Source organism: Cryptomeria japonica, chromosome 10 (assembly GCF_030272615.1).
Source record: "Cryptomeria japonica chromosome 10, Sugi_1.0, whole genome shotgun sequence".
Classification (NCBI taxonomy): Eukaryota; Viridiplantae; Streptophyta; class Pinopsida; order Cupressales; family Cupressaceae; genus Cryptomeria; species Cryptomeria japonica.
The window spans coordinates 336,620,519-336,627,322 of NC_081414.1; positions in this window are offsets into that span (position 1 = coordinate 336,620,519).

The window sequence follows — 6,804 nt, forward strand, 5'->3', positions numbered from 1 at the left end:
ATTTTTTTTTCATAATTATTTATTTTTAAAACATCTTTGAAATTTAATAAACAATTATGAAAAAAAATATTACTATATACAATAGATAAAGTCTACGAGGGTTATATTTTAATTAAAGTTAGAGTTCAAGTAGGTTAAATTTTAATTGAAATTAGAGTTCAATTAGGCTTTACTTATGATTCAAGTTAGGATTACCGTTATTTGATAAATCTTAGAGTTATGTCAATTTTATGGTTCAAATTGTATTAGAGTTACCATAAAAATTTAAGATTAAAGTTAGAGTTATATTTTTATAGATTTTAATTTTTTTTTCCATAATTGTTTATTAAATTTCAAATATGTTTTAAAAATAAACAATTATGAAAAAAAAATTACTATAAAAATTTACTTAAATTTAGTTTTATACTGATACTTAAAATTTAAACATTGTAATTTTATAGATTTACTTAAAATTTAAACATTAAAATTTAATAAATCTATTAAATAAATAATATTATAACAATAAAAAATTATATATAATTAAATAAAAAATTATACATATTTATAAAGCAATAAAAAATATTAAACAATACATTATATAGACATTTAAAAATTCATATTAAAAATAAAATAAAATAATATAAACATATAAAAAACTTCATATAAAAATGAACAAATAAAAAAAAACATTAAAAAATCTCCTTCCTTTTCACGGCATGGGGTAGTCAGCACAACAGAGTGAAGGTACAAGTTGTGCAGATCAGTACGATTTGATGGGACCGTTTGAGTGGACGGTGATGGCATGGGGGGATGGGGATGGGAAGGCATGGCATGGGTGGGTCGTTTTGTCGGTTGCATAGCCATTGCCATCACCTAGCACCTTGCTTTTTTGGCTTACATGGGCCATAATGACCCTCCTTTCTTTCTCGAGCCACTTGTTGCTCTATCTCCTCTCACACATACTTTTTCAGTCCCTCCCAACCTATTAGAGCATCCTCTCGTCGTTCTTCCCTATTTTCTCCATCCCTCCACAAAAATGAAGGGTCTGAAATCCACACTCTCTTCCCCTATGCAAATTACTTCACTTGCATTTCCTTGAAACTACTCACGCCCATAATGACTTCAAACCGAAGAGGTATGCCTCTGAAACGCAAGCATGAAGCACCCATTCCACTTCCTCCTTTGTCCACAGCTCCAAGCCTCAAGCAACCACCATCAAGACTATATCCACATTGGTACAAAACCTAAAATTTGTCTGCAAGTAATCCTCCCTGAGTAGTATTAAAACAATTTGGAGGAAGACATATTCCTCATGCTTAAACATGTTGCATAACCTCTTTTCAATGATCTTACCTTGGAAGGCCAACTATTGTTTTGGTGAAGTGAGTGAGAAATTGGCCTCAATTTTCTCCACATTGAACCAACTCTCAAAATCCCTTAATTCATCTGATCACTTTCTACCAACCTTGCTTTGAAATGAGCTATGTTGAAATAATGATCCTTAAACACCCACCTCACACCACGGTCATTTCAAACCTTCATTCCTTCCCACATGTCAGCGTACATTCACGTACATTCATCTTCATACACCAACTCAACTTCTCGGAAAACCTCCCAAATCTCTTCACCTTGCATGTCATTTAATGATATCATTGCTTTGGACAGGGTGTTCACAATGTGGCACTGGCTATGCAACAATGTAAACAACACCCCCATACCCTAGGCCTATCCTTATGCTTTTGCAGCTAGTGCCATCTGTTGGCAGGCCTCAGGGAAAACAATCTCACGTCCGTGCAACCATCTCCCTCACCGAAAAAAAACGTTTGCCTCGTTGCCGTTAAAGGGAAGGCGATTGAATCGCAGTCTCGCAGGGGAAGCCAGGAACCCCACCAAAAGGTTGTCGGCCCAACTCTCCCTTTTAAAAAAAATATTTATATTATTTTTTTAAATATATTTTTTAAACATATTTTATTTATATTATATTTTTTATTTTTTAATATATTAAAAATTATATTTAATATATTTTTTTTTTTATATTTTATTTTAAATTTTTAAATATATTTTATTTAGATTATATTTTAAATTTTTTAAATATATTTTATTTATACTAATATTATAAACTTATACTAAATATATAATTAAAATATATTGAATAAAATATTAAATAAGTCTAAAGTTTAAATAAGATCATCCTTATGTCTATTAATAAATATTTAGGATGTATATACTAGTTTGTAATAGTGGGATGAATAATATTTCTATATTTAATTTTATAAAATTGAATAAACTCTATAAGTGAATAAACATTCAATCATAAAGTTTATTCAAAAGTTAATAAATTTTACAAGCCAATAAACTTTGACTTATAAGTTTAATATAATTCAAAAGTTAATAAAATTTCACTTATAAAACATTATTAAATTTATAAAACCTATAAAACTCATTAAACTTTCAGTTATAAAACTTATCAAACTTTCATTGAGCCTTAAACCTAAGCCAATATGATTTACCCTAACCCTAAATCCTAGGCCACATTGAGCCTTAAACCTAAACTAAAATGAAATAAACCCTTAACCTCCTCCATGTAATTAAATATTAAACTAATTTGAACCCTATTTCTACAACTAAAACAAATTGAACCCTAATACAAATTAAATAGAATCATAACCCAACCTTAAAATTAAAACTAATTGCAAATTACAATCGTAACCCTAACCATGAGGTAAACACTAATTACAATCCTCATCCTAACCCTAAACACTAACCCAAAACAAATTACCCTAAACCTAAAGATGATCTAAACCCTAATCCTAACCATAATCCATATTCTAATCATAACCTTATACTTACAGAGAATAATATTATATTTATATAATATTTTAATTTTCTGTCAGTACAGATTCAGATGATGTCTTCTTATGGAAGAGTAATCCTAGGGGTAATTTTATTGTTGCTTCTGCTTACAAAAAGACATCGACTCAGGTTTGCAACCCTATATGGACCAAAGTTTGGAATAGATTCCTCATTCCTAAAGTTAATATGTTTTTCTGGCTTGCAATTCACAACAAGATTCTCACTATTGATAACCTGGTTCGAAGAGGATTTATGATTCCTAATAGGTGTGAGTTATGTCAGAAAGAGACTGAGTCTGTGGATCATTTGTTCATTCATTGTTCGTTTACCTGGGAAATCCGGGGTAAAGTGTGGACGCAATGGAAAGTTGATTGGGTTATGCAGAATAGTTTTAAGGAAGTCCTTTGGCATTGGATTTTCCCTACCAAGCTTCCCATCATTAAGATCCTCTGGTCCTTTTTTCTTCCTATGACCCGTTGGCATATTTGGAAGGAGAGAAACAATAGAATTTTTAGGGAGACTAAGTGTTTTTCTCAAGTGGTTTATGAAAAGATTTGTATGGCTATTAAAGAAAACATCAATACCATTCACAAAAGCAACAAGCAGTGGAGTTATATTGATATGACTGATAATGAGAAAAGCATTCTAATTGAATGGAAATTAATGAATAAGGTTTGGAAGTCTGATATGAAGAGTAGAAGAGATAATGTGGTTTGGAGGTTCCCTCCTCATGATTGGGTTAAGGTGAACTTCGATGGTGCAGCTAAAGGAAATCTAGGTAATGCTGGAGGGGGAGGGGTTATTAGAAACTCTTATGGCTTTTGTGTTGTTGTGATTGCCTTTCCCTTTGGAATTCAAAACAACCATGTGGCAGAAGCTCTGAAAATGTTAAAATGTCTTTAGCTTGTTCAAGGCTTCAATTTTAAAATAATTTGGTTGGAGGGGGATTCCCTTAATATAATTCAGGCTATTAAAGGTATTAGTTCCCCTTCTTGGAATATCCAAAGTATCATTGATAAGGCTAAAAAAATGTTAGATGCCTTTGATAGTGTGATTATTACCCATACCTTTAGGGAAATTAATAGGGTAGCCGATTTGTTAGCCAATGAGGGGGTCATTTTAGCGGGAGATGCTAATTATATCAGAGAGTCATCATGTAAGAACAAAGTCCGAGAGCAATTATTTTATGACAGAATCAATGGTACATAGTAATCTCATTATTACCCTTCTTGGTTTAGACTTCAATGATAGAATTTGGAGTGAGGTGGATTGTTAGATGATGACCTATCTTAGGTGTTGCGCTAATGAGTATAGGTGTGAAGGGACTTATCATATTAAGTACTGGGTTAATTTGCATGTTTTAAAGGGCTACTTGAAAAACAAGAAAATTACCTTGGTTTTCAATTCCAGCTTCTCTGTTCTTCAGCATCTGGTCAGTTTGTGCTCCCCTGAGGGTTTCAACTTGAACAACTATTACATTATGGGAGGAAATCTCAACCGCAATGAGCCCACCAGCTATGATAGTTGGAAGGGTGAAAAGAAAATTTGGAGAAGGTTGCATAAATACGGCTTCACTGATTATATGATGGGAGAAAGAAGTTCGTTTCCTGTGGTTTTGCCAAGGGTTGGAAAAATAACAGAGTTACTCTGTTTGGTCAGACCTAGAGAGTGGATGAAGATTTGGTGGCTGAGGTGACTGGTTGGATGGCATCAAGTTTTATAGAGATCATAAGTTCTCGGTGGAAGCCATAAAAAATTTCCCCAAGAATGAAGAAGAAAGGGCTCGCCTTGCCAAAAAGGATAATACTTCCTATTATCTTCCTAACCAAGTAAAATCCTTTTGGCAGAAAATGTTGAAAGTGTTAATGGAGTATCTTACTGTTGATGGTAGGTTTTCGAAAGTCTATAATTATCACTTTGTTATCCTTAATCACTTTCGCCTTGGCTCTAAGATATCTTTGCCCTTCTATTTGGCCTCCTCCCTTAATGACAGTCTGGCTGACCATGCTAAGAAACCTAATTCCTACTCCATTGCCCACCAAGGTCTTATTTTGTTAATTTATGAGCATCTTAAGGATAAAGTTAAGGCTAATAAGGATGATCCCTTTGTGGAGAATGTCCATATTTCTGAGGATTATGACAGTTTTGACTCTGATGAGGATTCTTCCAATCTTCCCCCTAAAAAGAAATCAAGGGTTAGTAAGAAAGCTGAAGAAGACACTGAAGAGAAGGTTGATTCTGAGTAGGATCAGGAGAAGGAGGTGGAAGAAGAGGCGAAGAATGAGAAGGAGAAGGAGGTTGAGGGTGAGGAAGGAGACAAAGATAATGAGAAGAGAGAAGAGAATGTTGATGAATCAGAGGCGAAGGAGAGTCCCTATGATTCAGACAACAAGGATGATGTGCAAAATAATATGGATGAGGGCAACCCTAGGTCTGAGGATTCTGCTCAGGACATGGAGGATGTAGATACTATTCTGAATGCTGCTAGAAGCAACTCTTTGGAAATGTTTAATTTCCAGAAGTGGGTGGTTGATAACATTACCGGCATTTAGGAAAAACAAAGAGTTGGATTTCAAAATTGATAATTTGGTTAAGGATATCAATAATAAAGGAAAAGAGGAAAATGCAGAGGATAATAGTGAAGTAGAGGACGAAAAAGAAATTCCAGACTGGTCGAAAGGTGAGATTATAAAGGGAGATTTGAAGCACTTGGAAGATGTGGTGAGGACTCTCAAAGAAAAGGGCGAGTCTAATAATGATCTGATAAACAATCAGATTCAAAAAACCGAGAGTGCTTTGAGGAAATTCATGGAGCATAGCTTGGCTGTGTTGAAGGTGTCTTCTCAAAATATGAATGCGCTGGTTGCTTGCCTAGAGAAGGATAAGCATAATAAAGACACTGTGATTGTTGATGATGAGTCGGCTTCTAGTTCTGTCCAACACTCTTCCAGACGCAAAACTAGGCAAAATGCAAAAGAGCTGGAGCTGAAGACCAAAGGTAATCAACAGGTGCAGGAAAGTAAAGACCTGAAAGAGGCAACAAATGTGATGATGATGCTTGTCAAGGATGTTGAAGAGACCATAAAGATTTTCACCTAAAATGCTCTAATTTTGTTTTAGGTCTACCAATCTCTCATTGGCCTTTTGCTGTTCTTTACTCTGGCTGTTGTTCTTTTGCAACCTTTCTCTCTTTGTTCTGTCCTCTCTAGTTTCTCTATTTCTTTTCTTTTCGATATGTAAGTGGGTTTTGGGTCCCTTAAAACCTGGTTTTCTTTAATCAAAAACTTTGTAAAGTTAACTTTTTTCACTTTTTAATAATAATCAAATTTAATAAAGTTATTAAGTTTTCATTAGATTTAATTATAATTTAAAAGTGAAAAAAATTAAAACTTTATAAGTTTATTAAATTTAATTATAATTCAAAACGTAATAAACTTTCAATTATAATTCAAAAGTGAGTAAACTTCCACTTATAATTTACTTTAATGATTTTGAATTATAATTGAAAGCTTATTCACTTTTGAATCATAATAAAGCATATAAAATTTATATTAGAATAAATTTAGTGTAGTGCATAAAATTTATTATACTATAAAGTACTTAAAAATATAATATATTTAAATATTATATAATTAAATATAGAATATGCATTTATTTATGAATTATATAATATAATTTTAAATTATATATGTATAATTAAATATAGAAATACATTTTAAAAATATAAATAAAGTACATTAAAAATAAAAAAAATATATTAAAAATTTAATAAACATATTTATTAAAATATTAATTAAATATATAAAATTTAAAATATAATATATATATATATATATATATATACAATATAAATATAATACATTTAAAAAATATATTAAAAAATTTAACAAAAATATAATTTTTTTTAAAAGGACCTAGCGAATCTCTTTTAACGGCAGCACATGAGGACACACTTTATCGAGGTTATGGGTA